We start from the raw sequence: 13966 nt of genomic DNA on the forward strand, positions 1-13966 counted from the left end.
TTAATGAATTCTTTTAAAAGCACCGAGGGTTGTGGGGAGCAGGGATTTAAAAGGAAATAATTTTCAAAACAAAGGATCGAGGGACCCTTTCTCTCTCCTTAGGCAGGACACATGGCAGCGGTTGATTGCACATTAGAGCCGACAGTGGCAGATGACTTTAGCATGACATGGTTGTATGGAGGACACATGACAACCAGATTACACATTATTGAGTGGCCTAATTGGGCATATCCTGGTGACATGTGTCACCACTAAGGAGACACCATGTGGGGATGATGACAAGAGCATGATTTCATCCGGGAAGTATATCTCAGAGGTCAGAGATTTCATAAATCTTCTATAATTTCACTTTGAGAAAGTTCTGATACCAGGGAGCTTCTAATGTTATTGGCATTTGGATATGGCACCCAAAGAACCAAGGGCATAAAGAAAGAACATAAGGAGATAGGCCCCCGAAAGGATTGCGAAGGGCTTAACACCTAAGTTCTATGGAGATGTCACATGGGGTGGATGACAAGAGCATGATAATATCTTGGAAGCATATCTCGGAGGTTGGAGATTTTGTAACTCCTCTATAATTTCACATTTAGAAAGTTTCTATACTAGGGAACTTTTGATGTTGTTGGAATTTATTCATGGAGCGCAAAGAACCAAGGGTGTAGAGAAACACACAAGGAGATAGGCCGTCGATAGGATCCTGAAGGTCTTAACACCTAAGTGTTATGCCTCCGGACACAACACTCGATCATATGGTGGAAAAATAATAAGAGGTGAGGCAAAATGGGCTAAAGACTAGGCTTGAAATCTTGCGATCTCGTAATATCCAAGAACATAGTCACCTTAATAAAGTTACGAGATGTGGGGCTTCAAGATTGTAGCACATAGGTGTATGAAGTATAAATGAGTCGACAAATAAGAGTAAATTCACACAGAAGAGTTGGTCGCTGGAATAAATAACGACTGTCAAGATCACTGAGTCAAGGGAGACAAGGACCACGATTTTCAGACAAGAGTATTGGGCCTATATTGAATTGAGATATGCTACCTCTGATCTCCCATGCACACTTCATTGAATTAAATGAAGAATAAAACCTCAGGGACTGGAGGTATTATCACAATTCATAGAAGTCACAATGAAGTACATTTCAAGCTTTGTGAGCAATTAATAAGCATGGAAGAACCTCCTAGGAGTATAGATTAACTGAGATTTAATTATCAACATGGAGAATCACACAGTAACCCATTATTCGAATTAATTATGCTACAAATGCAGTTGTTGAGTAGAAGAGCAAGAGAAAATGCTCAGAATCCCATGCTCCGCATTTAATATGATCGCAGCAGCACAAATTCAGACATTACAGTAGTATGGAGAGCCATTCATAGAGTACACACTCAAACTACATGTATAGCAATTTGATGGTTGTAAGGGACTGCATCGTTCACTGTGTGATAGGGGAACAAAACCTGTGATTGTAGAACAGAAAATTAGGGGAATACACTATTGGTGTATGAGCTATGTGGAAAGATCTGTGTATGAGTGTGTTGCTGAGGAGAGGCCAAGTGTGTTTGTGCTGCAAAAAGAGGCTTTGTGTGCCTATGATGTAGAAAAAAGGGGTTGAGTGGGACGGTGCTGATGTCTGAGGCCGAGAGAACTTGTGGAATAGAAGAGGGCCAAGAGTATAGTATATGCTATGGATTGTGAGCCGTGTGGAGAAATCTGAGTGTGAGTCCATTGCTAAGAAGAGGTCATGTGTGCCTAAGAAGAAAGAAGGCTAAGAGCAGAGATCCCAAGTGAGTATGTTGTTGCAGAGTGGGAAGAGTGCGGAGAGTGTTGTGTATTAGTGTAGATTGTCAAGCATAACAATGGGATGCTACAGAGTGTGCAGAGGACAAAGTGTTATGTGGCCAGAAGGATTTCGAGCAGAATAAAGAGTTGAAAATAGGTAGAAAGGATTCCAATTACAGTGAGCAGTAAGTTTTTACTTTTGAGTGTGGGTTGGAGCTTACATACAAGAAATTGGTGCTTCCATGTATAGTGGGTGTATGAGAAGGCTTGAGGGTTGGTCCCTCCTAGAAGTTGGTGCTTGCATAAATCCAAGGAGCTGCAAGTTCGTGCCTACAACAAATCCATGAATTTGGTGCTTCAGATGGTGCTTCTAGTAGGTTGATCAGGTGTCTGCAAAAGTAGGGAGTTGGTGCTTCCTGCTAGTGGGTGACAACAAACAATCAAAAGGACTCGGTGCTTCCTATGAGTGGTGGATCAAAAACATATTGATGTAATAGAGTAGGAGATATTATTTTTACATCCATAACAAAAACAAGTTTTGGTGGTTTTTCTCCTCGAAGGGTTTCCATGTTAAACCTCTGTGTCTTATGTGTTTTCTACTCATGATGTGTATGCTTGTATTGGTTGAAATAGATGTTGCTATGGTTTGTTAATGGTCGCTCTCATATAATGGATTCAAAATTTGAATGAGTAAATATAAATTAGCATACAAGTTAAAATTAGCCTTAATACTAATTCACCCCCTTCTCGGTGTTAACATTGTTTCCAAGACCTTTTTCCATCTCATTTCACCATGTCATTACCTACCATGCAAGCATGCTAGAACATGATATACCATGTCAACATGCCACATCAAGACCTTATGAATTTTAGTAGTATCAGGAGGAAATTCTAATAGAAAAGTCCCAAACTCTCAATAGTTGGCACTTAATACCTCAAAAATCGATAAGCCAATATGGCATAGTCATTATACGAGAAAACAAGTTTCTTACAATTAGCAATATTTTTGGTGTACATTATTATTAGGAGGGAAAACCCAACATAGAGATCCCATTCTCTTCATACCTAGTCATTCAATATCTAATCTCCAAAAGACCAATAATAGATGGGAAATTCTCATGGAATCGTCAGACTTGTCAAGTTCTATCACTGTTAGGAATTTTGGCACAATGTGGTCCCCTAGTAAATGATCCGTCAAAGCACGATAACCAATAGGATCATAATTGATAGGTAATACCCAATGGATGAAGGAGGGATTTCCCATTAGTTATTAGACAATTTGAGAATAGTTAGTATTGAGGGATCTATGATGGTAGATTGATGAATTAATAACAATCAAGGATTGATAACTTGATAGCCGATAGCCCAAATTCCTAAAAGCCGATTTAACTATCTCTTGGTCATGTGTGGCTAGGGGATGAGGCTAAAGAATTCCATCCCCAAATTTTTGAAACTTCAACCCCATAAATTTTCCAAGGAAAAATAGCCTTCCAAAAGAGAGTTGCATAACCTTCCCTGAGAATTGAAAATTACTCTTATAGGGAAAAGATTTTCCTAGAAGGATTTCAAAGATACATAAGTCTTTAAAATCCTATAAAGGCATCCAAACCTCTAGCCACAACCATGCTACTTCTTAAAGAAGGCCAAAGATAGCCCATGGAAAAACCCCTACTTCACCTAATTGAAGGAAGTTTTCATCACTCCTTTAGTACTATAACTTCACATTTCAAGCTCCAAAAATTACAAACAAAGAGGCTCCCATCATGGCTTAACTTCAGAGGAACAAAGTCCCCATACGCAGAGAATAATCTTTAAGTCTTCTCATCAAGACAGGGATATAGCTAACTTTTTTTTTATCCCACAATTGGCTTGGGAAAGACCATTCACACTAACAAAGTAGAAGAAGAGCCTTAGGCTCAAATCAATTATGCATGATACTTCACAAATCATACATCTCATATTCATCATAAGAAACTTTACTCAAGCATTCCTTTATATATGGAATTCATTCACATTAGAAATAACAACTAGTAACCAAGCACAATGTACATCGATATATCTCATCAGTACAACATACTTAATAAAATATCACAACAACTTTCAACTCATCATCACCCACATATATGAAAATTCAATAAAGCATGAATCATAAAATACTAAACAATAATTTCATTTCATTAGCAAGAAAATGGATATCGTTGTTTGTTTCACTTAAGCTTGTTGAAAATTGAAGAAGGGAGAGTCAATCTCCACCCAACCATATGCTTAGCTACACTAGGATATTTCTTATAGCTAGCAATGCTATAGCTAGATCCAATGCATTAAGGGAAAGTTTCTCGTAGGGATTTAAAGAATTCAAAATTAGGATAGATGCCATGAAGGCTACTCTCCTTCACATACAAGAGTCAAGACTTTTCTCTTTGGTTGTTGATTTAGGGGCTAATAGTACAACAAATTATGGCCATCATGGGCTTGCACTACAAAAAATGGATCCCTTTACTGATTTAATAGTCCCTTGGTGCTTTTCCTTTTTCCTGGTGCCTTATGTGCATTAATAAAACAACCACTCAAATTTTCCTCTTGGCTCTTTAACTCTAGTTGAGGACTTCCTCACTAATTTCGTTAGCTAATTTAGTTAAAATCGCAAACTCCACATAAGTTTGTTGTGACCCAATGGGTTCTTAGTAACCCTCTTTTTAGAGTCACACTCATAGCCTCACATGTGGTTGAATTATTTCTCATGAATTCCATTGGGTTACTGGACCATATTCTCTATTTCACATAGACTTCACACTCTATTGCCTCTTTGATGCTATCTCTTTGCCACAATATGCTCAATCTCACACACCACTTCTCTCCTCCTCTAACTCGCATGCATAGTTGTTGAGCATGAGAATTTGGGTTCCTTCATTGAGCTAAGTGGTTAATCAGAAGTCTCCTATATGGATAAGTAGTGCATGCTCTTAGAGAAGTTCAATACCATCTTCCCATTCTTCTCATAATTAGTGGCAGTTGAGTAGTTCAATTCCCAAATTAAAAAAATAAGAACATTAATTTAGGAAAGATAGGAAACTTGCCAAATCCACCTTACAAAGAAGCTCCCCTCTCGTTAGTTTTGGTAATGTAGTAAATTAAAAATAATATTTACATCAAATTGAAATCCATCAAAATATCCACACTAACAATCTCAACACTATCAATTTTAATTACAATTACAAAACTTGGGGATTAGAAAAATGTGTTATAATCCATTCTCCATTAATAAAACACTAACCTAAATATTCTGCCATTTATAAAAGTATTTTTTAAATAACTATAATATATTTCAATTTTTGAAAAGAACCCTCCAAAAATTGCCCTCAAAATTTCAATCAAAAGAATTATATTTTACCAAATAAAAACAAAATTTCTATCAAATATTTTAATAAAATCTATTAATAAATTTTATAAATTTTAATTTTAATAATTATAATTTTCAAATTTAATTAAAATAATTATTAAATATATAAAAAATTATATTTAATAATTATTTATGAATAATGTTATTCTAATTAAATACCTCTCAACATAGTTTCCAGAAAATGAAATCAGAGTATAAGATATATCTAACTTATGGTAGTGTTTTTAGTTAATGTATGACTTCTACCAGGCCTCCCAAAAGAAAAAAAAAATGGCTTCTGTGATCCATAATGAATTAAACAAAGTTTTTTGGTAGAAATCACATGAGAGAATTTTTTGGCTGACACGTTTCGAACCAATAAGTGTGTTTCATCCTTAGGACCAGATGAAGGACCAGACTATGGCAAAGGCTTAAATAGAGAGCAATGTAGCTGTTTAATATAGCCATTATTTAATAATATTTTTAATGAATTAATGAAATAATATCATTATTTAAATATTTTTTCAAAAACTAGCTGTTTAATATAATCGTTACTAATATTTGTTTTTAATATATTAATAAATTAATATTATAATTTAAACATTATTATTCAAATATAGCCATTTCAAATTATGTCTTTACATTGCTCTCTATTTAAAGCTATTAATATTATAATTTAAACATTATTGTTCAAATATAGCCGTTTCAAATTATGTCTCTACATTGCTCTCTATTAAAGACTTTTCCATGGTCTGCCTCTTTATCGAGTCATGATGATGAACCACACTTTGGTTCCAAACACGTTAGCCAAAAAATTCTCTCATGTAATTTCTACCAAAAACATTTGTTTAAAATGCAACCTATTAAAACCTCCTTAAAAATTGGAACAGTCACAACTAAATAGTGTATAAAAAAATAAATAATACATACTAACATTAAAAAATTGCACAGGAATTACAAGCAGATAAAAACATCGAAGAAGCGTAATCACGGTGAGAATATTAAAAAATTGGAAAATGGAAAAAACATACTTAAAAATTAAAGTTATTTTAAAATTAAGAAAAATATTTTAAATATAAATGTATTAGTATAAATTTTTATGGATATTGGCTTCAAGCCAGCAAATAGCAGCATCCAGTCGATCAACCTCAAAGCAATCCCATGCCGTGGTTGAAACAATGGGGAGTATGGTTTAAAATTATTTTTGTTTAAATAAAAATAGATCGTTGAAGTGAAACAAGTTAATAATTTTAAATAGTATAAGTTTTTTAAATAATAATAATAAATTTACATCTATCTGGTCTCGAAGATGAATTATACTAACTGATTCCAAAGACGCTAAAATATTTCTTATATTTCTTATCTTGTTTTCACCAAAAACTACTGTTATAATTAATTTAATTTATAAATTTAGTTAAAATAGATTAAACATAAAGATCGTTTATCATTATAAATGTACTATGGCACACGTACGGCAGAAAGTGGAATACAGTTGCCGTTGAAAATGGTCCAACTTCCAACTACTCTTCTTCTTTTCACACGTGAAAATAAAGATGGAGTTTAATGGCCATCTAAACATAAAGATGGAGTTTGGTGGCTATCATGTAAGTTTTCAAGTTATTTATTTTAATAATTTTATTATTTTATTTGGAATTTTTTAGTATTTTTGTTGAATTTTAATTTTGGTCGTTTAAAATAAAATTCAGGTTATATATAAATTTAGTATGAGGAAAAATATTTGGAACATAATCGAAGATTTACCATTCAAATTTGTGAATCTAAAAAATATACATTAAAATTTTTCTAATTCATCATAATATTGTATAGGTTATATTTTACTGCATCAAAGATAAAAATTACATGTAACAGTAATGAATTATTATTAAATTAAATAAAAATAAAAATAAAAATTTAAGTCTATAAAATTATATTTTGCAAATATATATCTAAAAATCTTAAGAATATATTTAGAAATAAAATAAATAATAAATAGTTTATAAATAAAATTCAAAATCTATCATATAATCTATAATCTATAGTTGATAAACAAAAAAATTAAATTTAAAACTTTTGTGATCTATATTATCACGTTATTAAGTTAATAGATCCTTTAAACCAAAACAAAAACATTAATGCACACTACCAAATAATCAACCATGCGGGTACACAAGACAGCTATAGGCTTAAATTTTTAATCACTGTCACATCTTTTCAAATGAAAAAACAAAACAAAAAACTCAAGCGTTCACACTATCACTACAGTGCAGATGGATGGAGCACCATTCAAATTAATATCCACTTTTCCATTATTTCAAACTGGAATTACAAGCGTAAGAAACCATTGAAAATTGGCATTAACGCTGCATAGCCCTACTATAAATCTGCAATGGCTTGCTCCTCAAAATTGGCATTCACACTGCATAAGCTTAGTAGAAATCTGTGATGGTCCGCTCTTAGATCTGTGTAAACCTTGAATTTAGCTAATCAGGAAACTTTGAACTCTCTTCAAGCTAAAGTGGAGGACCTCACAACTATCATCTCGCTGTTGCAGAAACAGTACCCCTCAGACAACATTGAACGTCAAGGAAGTTCCGCTGAATCGGCTGTCGAGAAATGGGCTGTTAAGTTGCGGCATCTTCACAGAGACGCATCTGCAATGGAGCAAAATATAGCGAGAATTATTGTGGTTTCTCGTTATCGAGCGAGCAACGAGTTGAAACAAAAAATTTCAAAGATGGAGAAACATCTGAAATTGTTTCCTTTGATTCAGTTGGGGCTCATACTTTCGGACTTTCCTTAGCCTGGAAATTTTCACTTCAAGATTTTCAAATTCGTGGTGTATCTCAGATAAATTGACTTCTACTAATTACATGAAAAATAAGACAATTATGAATTGAATCGGATGATGACAAGGTAGCAACACTCTCTGCATGGACCATTTCAATGGTATCACAACATCAAACCCAACTTACGAAAAACAAACACACTCATGTCCTCACAATCACATGGTCGTTCTAGCCAATTTCATTTCTAATAATTACATTATTAGCATGATTTTCAACCTTCTTTTATGGAGTTGATATTATATTAGTATGATTATCTACAGCCTGGACGTGGCAATATTGCATTAGAATGATTATCTGTAGACCCTACATGATCGTGGTTAAAATTTGAAATAGCATATTTTTGGGGTATTACACTCCCAATCCTTAAATTTGGGACAGTAGTTGTTGCAAACAATTCATATATTTTGGTGATAATTTATTCACAATGTTTTATGCATAACTATAAGACAAACTTGCTATTTTAAGCATAACGATGAAAAACAAATCTTCCCAAATAGTCTATGCCTTGAATGTATCTTTTCACTTTTAAAAAAAATTACTAATGTTTATATTATTATTAATTTATATTTAAAATAATTTAATTTTAAATTATGATATTATATTTTTAATTTATATATAATAAATTAAATATATCAATAATTTTAAAGAATTAATTTACATAGGTTTATGATTGTACTCATTAATAGTAATTAGTTTGACCATTATTTTAAAAGTTAAAAGATCGAGTTGATAACTAATAATTTTAAGTAAAACATGGTTGAGAAAAAGAAAAGGCTATCTAGAATCTTAACTGAATAATAAATAGAAAGATCACTTTACTATATTTAGTGATAGTCATAATGTGAGTTTAGAATGAAAACTTTGGAAAGGAGTCTAACGAGGAGGAGGAATTGTCCGGATGGCATGGCTAGAATTCTGGTAAAAAAAATTCAAATTTTTTTGTAAATACACTGTTTGAATCGTGTTTTTGATGGTGAAAATGGATTCAGCACCATCAAAAACATGTAAGACACCTTAAAATTTGAAGTTTAACAACTATAACTTGGATTTACAAAAATCCTTACCGGATTTTCTCTCAGTATGATAACTTTTCGGGCAATTCCTCCGGCTAGTTAGACTACAGCCTTTGAAAAAATGGGACGGGGAGACTTTAGATAAGCCATGTACGTTATAACGGCGGCCACTTGTGTTATTGAAAGCATATACTGGTTGATTGTTATACAAGGGTGGGTTTGATTTTTTTTACTGTAATTAGTAAATACAGATTGATTCATCACTTTTATTTAAGGGAAATCATGCTACGTGGAATGTCTTACTAGTAATGAGTAAAGGACATACTTTCATTTCTTCTAGATGCATGTGAATGTTGGACCATTAACATGTTTCCTTACCTCCCAGAAAAACTTACTCTTAACTAATAAAAAACACTTATATATAATTTTACAAAATATAAAATAAATTGAACTAACAAAATAAAAATAAAAAATAATTTAATATATAACTTTTTGAAATAAATGTTATAAAATTAATTTGATTCCAAAACTGAAATTTAGTCTACTTGACATCAATTACAATTTATTCTAGTGTTGGTGAGATGTACTTTGGAATCTACCACAAAACCCTGTGAAGTTAATCGAACTGCACCTTCGGAATAAATTGAGAGATTCGTGACAACTCGGTACAAATGATGTCCCACGCTTTTTTAATTTTTCCACCCACATTCTTTACCAAACGATGGTTGAATAAGCTTAATCCATCCAACACCATGTCCAAAACAAATGGTAGTTGACACATCTTAATCCATCTAAGCCGTCCATTAGAATAACGCATCTTCACCATTGATTTTATTTGGTTGGCACTCCCTACGTGTATTAATAGTGGCAACAATTTCCATTGTTGTTGTTACAACACGTGTTCATATCCATCCCATATCTTTTTGAGGTCCATGGTTGGTTAAGTGAAAAAATTGAGTTGAGAATTAAATTTATTTTGAAAATTTAATTAAATTTTATTTAAATACAATTAAATAAATTAAAAGACAAAATAGACCATACATTGTCATTAAACACTTTTGAAATAGAAACTTAACAAAGATTTATCTCTATATTGCTTGTTATCATCTCAAATATCTAGCATACATTGAGATGACATCATATCTTTCTATATGGATTGCTAGTTTATAAAGTTATATCAACACATAGATAAATCTTGAAATATGTTTATTTCATAGAATAAATAAAAGAAATAGCATACATTGATATGACATCGATATGGATTGCTAGTTTAGAAAGTTATATCGACAAATAGATAAATCTTGAAATATGTTTATTTCATAGAATAAATAAAAGAAATAGAACACCATGTCATTGATGGTTTGGGAACTTACATGTTGGACGGACATTATTATTTCGAGATAACTTTAAAATATTTGAATTGTTGCAAGATCTTAAACCTTAGAATTTTCAATAGATCTAGCACACTTTAGTGCTATAATAAAAAATAAAAAAAAAGTAGTAAGAAATAAGAACACAAATAGGATTTGGAAAAGAAACCTTTATTTATATTATTAATTGAAGAAAATAGCACATGCCCATACAAAAATATCAGAGCCCCTGCAATGGCTCATCAATTGAGAAAAAAAAGTTGAAAAAAAAGAAATTGAAGCACGATCGTGGACCCCGAGTGGATCCACCAAACAAATTACACCTGTGGGGTTTTCATCCCAGGGATAAAAGTAGAAATGGCCTCGCCAAATTTTCAACACGATAAAACCAAGAAAACAAAAACATTGAAGCACAATCGTGGACCCCGAGTGGATCCACCAGACAGATTACAACCGTGGGGTTTTTGTCCTGGGAATAAAACTAGAAATGACCTATTATAGTCAAGCCCTATCTAATATACCTAATGTTTTTAAAGCCAACTATCCATTTTAAAAGCCAAGACATTCTACAAAGTCTCCAACCATTTCATTCTAATTCTTCTAGAACTGTTGTAGCTCCTATTTAAACTGACACCGGATTTCAAAACTTATACTTTTGAATCAATTATCTCTTATGGAAAGGTTGATCCTGTTATCCCTAAGAATATGAAGACTCTCCTAAATCTATATAGATTACTAGAATCTAACCAATCTTTAATGATATATTTTCCAATTTTTTCAGACAACAAATTAACATCTTCATTTATAGCCACATATTTTTCAAGAGATAGTACTTCATCTGCAATGGTTTCAATCATCAAATGCCTTGACCCTCGATGGTGAAGGAGAAGCACCATAGCATTTACACTTCGATTTAGCGTGGCATTTCCTATTTAATGTTCTACAAATGATAGTTTCCCACTTGGATACGGGGCTATTATCCTTAGCACTGAAATTATTACCAACAACTAATTAATGTTCTACGAATGATAGTTTCCCACTTGGATACGGGGCTATTATACTTAGCACTGAAATTATTACCAACAATCAAAGGAACGATCTCTTGGAAACTAGTGAACCTTAGGGTTGCTATGGGATTATTACAATTAGAAGGAATTTAAAGCACATATAAGTAAGGCTTGTTATTGAAATTCGGAAGTAGAAGAGAGGTCTAGTCGAACAGAATTATATCTCATCTCTAAGTAAATTTCACAACCATACAAATTTACAAATCTATATAATTCAATTTTCTAAGTTTCTGCCCGATGATAAATAGATACATATAGCCTTCCATGAAATTGAAATGATGAGTACAAAGTTCAAAGGGATAGAAAATCAAAATTCTAGCAAAGAGAATGATGTTTTCCCTATTTGTAATAAATTTTCCCATTCAATATAACCTATTTTCTTTTTGTTCAAATGATAACAAACCTGAAATCAGATGAAGCATAGCTAGAGAATAATCAATGGTAGGATCCAAATAAGACAAGTTTAATCAAGAAAATTACCCAAATACGTACATATATGCTTTCTCTTGTTTGCCAAATCCAATCTCCAATATCCAAATCATTGGGTGGAACATATCCACCAACAATCCAAGTGCCTACTAAAAAAGAAAAGAAGAAATATTATGGAAAGTGAGTTGTGGCCCCACACCCTAAATTGATAAAGAATAGAAAAAATGGAGCAAATATGACATTGACCAACTTGATTTCTTTGGTGTCTATGTACTCTGCTTGCATTGTCTCTAATTTTCCTCTTCTTAGTCTACTCAAGAATCATTCTGGTGGAGTCCCTAAAAATACAAAGAAACACAAACAAAAAAGTGTGAGAGATTTAATAATCACTTGCACAACCATAGATGTGATCAACTATGTTACTAGATTCACTAGATTATTTGATCCAAACAAGCAAACTGCACCATTTCCCCCAAAACCTACAAGCTAGAAAAAGGTGGAAATTGACCTCACAATTTGAAAGCCAAACAATACGTAGAAAGAAACCTCACAGACTAGACTATGGGTTCAAGGATAGCTTGTAAACTTTCACTATTATGTTTATCTGAAGAAAATTGTAAGTATCAACTTTTGGACTTTTCTTAGCTTGGAAATTTTCACTTAAACATTTTCAAATTCGTGGTGTAGCAAAGATAAATTGACTGCTACTAATTACATGGGAAAATGAAGACAATTATGAATTGAATCAGATGATGACAAGGTAGCAACACTCTCTACATGGACCACTTCAAGGGAATCACCACATTGAGCCAACTCACGACAAACGAACGTATTCATGTCCTCATAATCACATGGTTGTTCTAGCTAATTTCCAATAGTTACATCGTTAGCATGATTTTCAACCTTCTACTACAGTGTTGATATTACATTAGCATGATTATCTGGAGCCCTACATGGACGTGGTGATATTGCATTAGAATGATTATGTGCAGACCCTACATGGTTGTGGTTAAAATGTGCGTAGCATATTGGGGCACTACACTCCCAATCCTTAAATTTGGCACAGTAATTATTGCAAATAATTCATATATTTTAGTGATAATTTATTCAGGATGCTGTATACATAATTATAGACAAACTTGCTACTTTAAGCATAACTATGAAATTTAACAAATCTTCCTAAATATCTATGCCTTGAATGTATCTTTTCACTTTTAAAAGCAATTACTAATATTAATATTATTATTAATTTACATTTAAAATCATTTAATTTTAAATTATGATATTTTTTTTTTTAATTTATATATAATAAATTAAATATATCAATAATTTTAAAGAATTAATTTACATATGTTTATGATTGTACACGTTAGTAGTAATTAGTTTGACAATTATTTTAAAAGTTAAAAGATCGAGTTGATAACTAATAATTTTATGAGAAACATGGTTTAGAAAATTAATTTACATATGTTTATGATTGTACTCGTTAGTAGTAATTAGTTTGACAATTATTTTAAAAGTTAAAAGATGGAGTTGATAACTAATAATTTAACGAAAAACCAGGTTTAGAAGAAGAAAAGGCTATCTAAAATCTTAACTGAATAATAAATAGAAAGACCACTTTACAATATTCAGTGATAGTCATAGTGTGAGTTTAGAATGAAAACTTTGGAAATTTTAGATAAGCCATGTACTTTATAAAGGGGCAGCTTGTGTTATTGAAAGCATATACTTGTTGATTGTTATAAACATAGATTTATCATTTTTATTTAAGGGAAATCATGCCACTTGGAATGTCTTACTAGTAATAAGTAAAAGACATATTTTCATTTCTTCTAGATGTATATGAATCTTGAACCATTAACCTATTTCCTTAAAAAAAACTAATCCTTAACTGAGTAAAAACACTTGAATATAGTTTTACAAAATATAAAATAAATCAAACTAACTTACAAAATAAAATAAAAAATAGAAAATAGAAAATTATTTAATTTATAACTTTTTCAAATAAATATTATAAAATTAATTTGATTGCAAAAATGAAATTTACTCTACTGGAAATCAATTACAATTTAT

This window comes from Pinus tabuliformis, chromosome 3_1 (genome assembly GCF_031772625.1).
Source record: "Pinus tabuliformis cultivar Carrire ecotype Pingquan chromosome 3_1, CPIR1, whole genome shotgun sequence".
NCBI lineage: Eukaryota > Viridiplantae > Streptophyta > Pinopsida > Pinales > Pinaceae > Pinus > Pinus tabuliformis.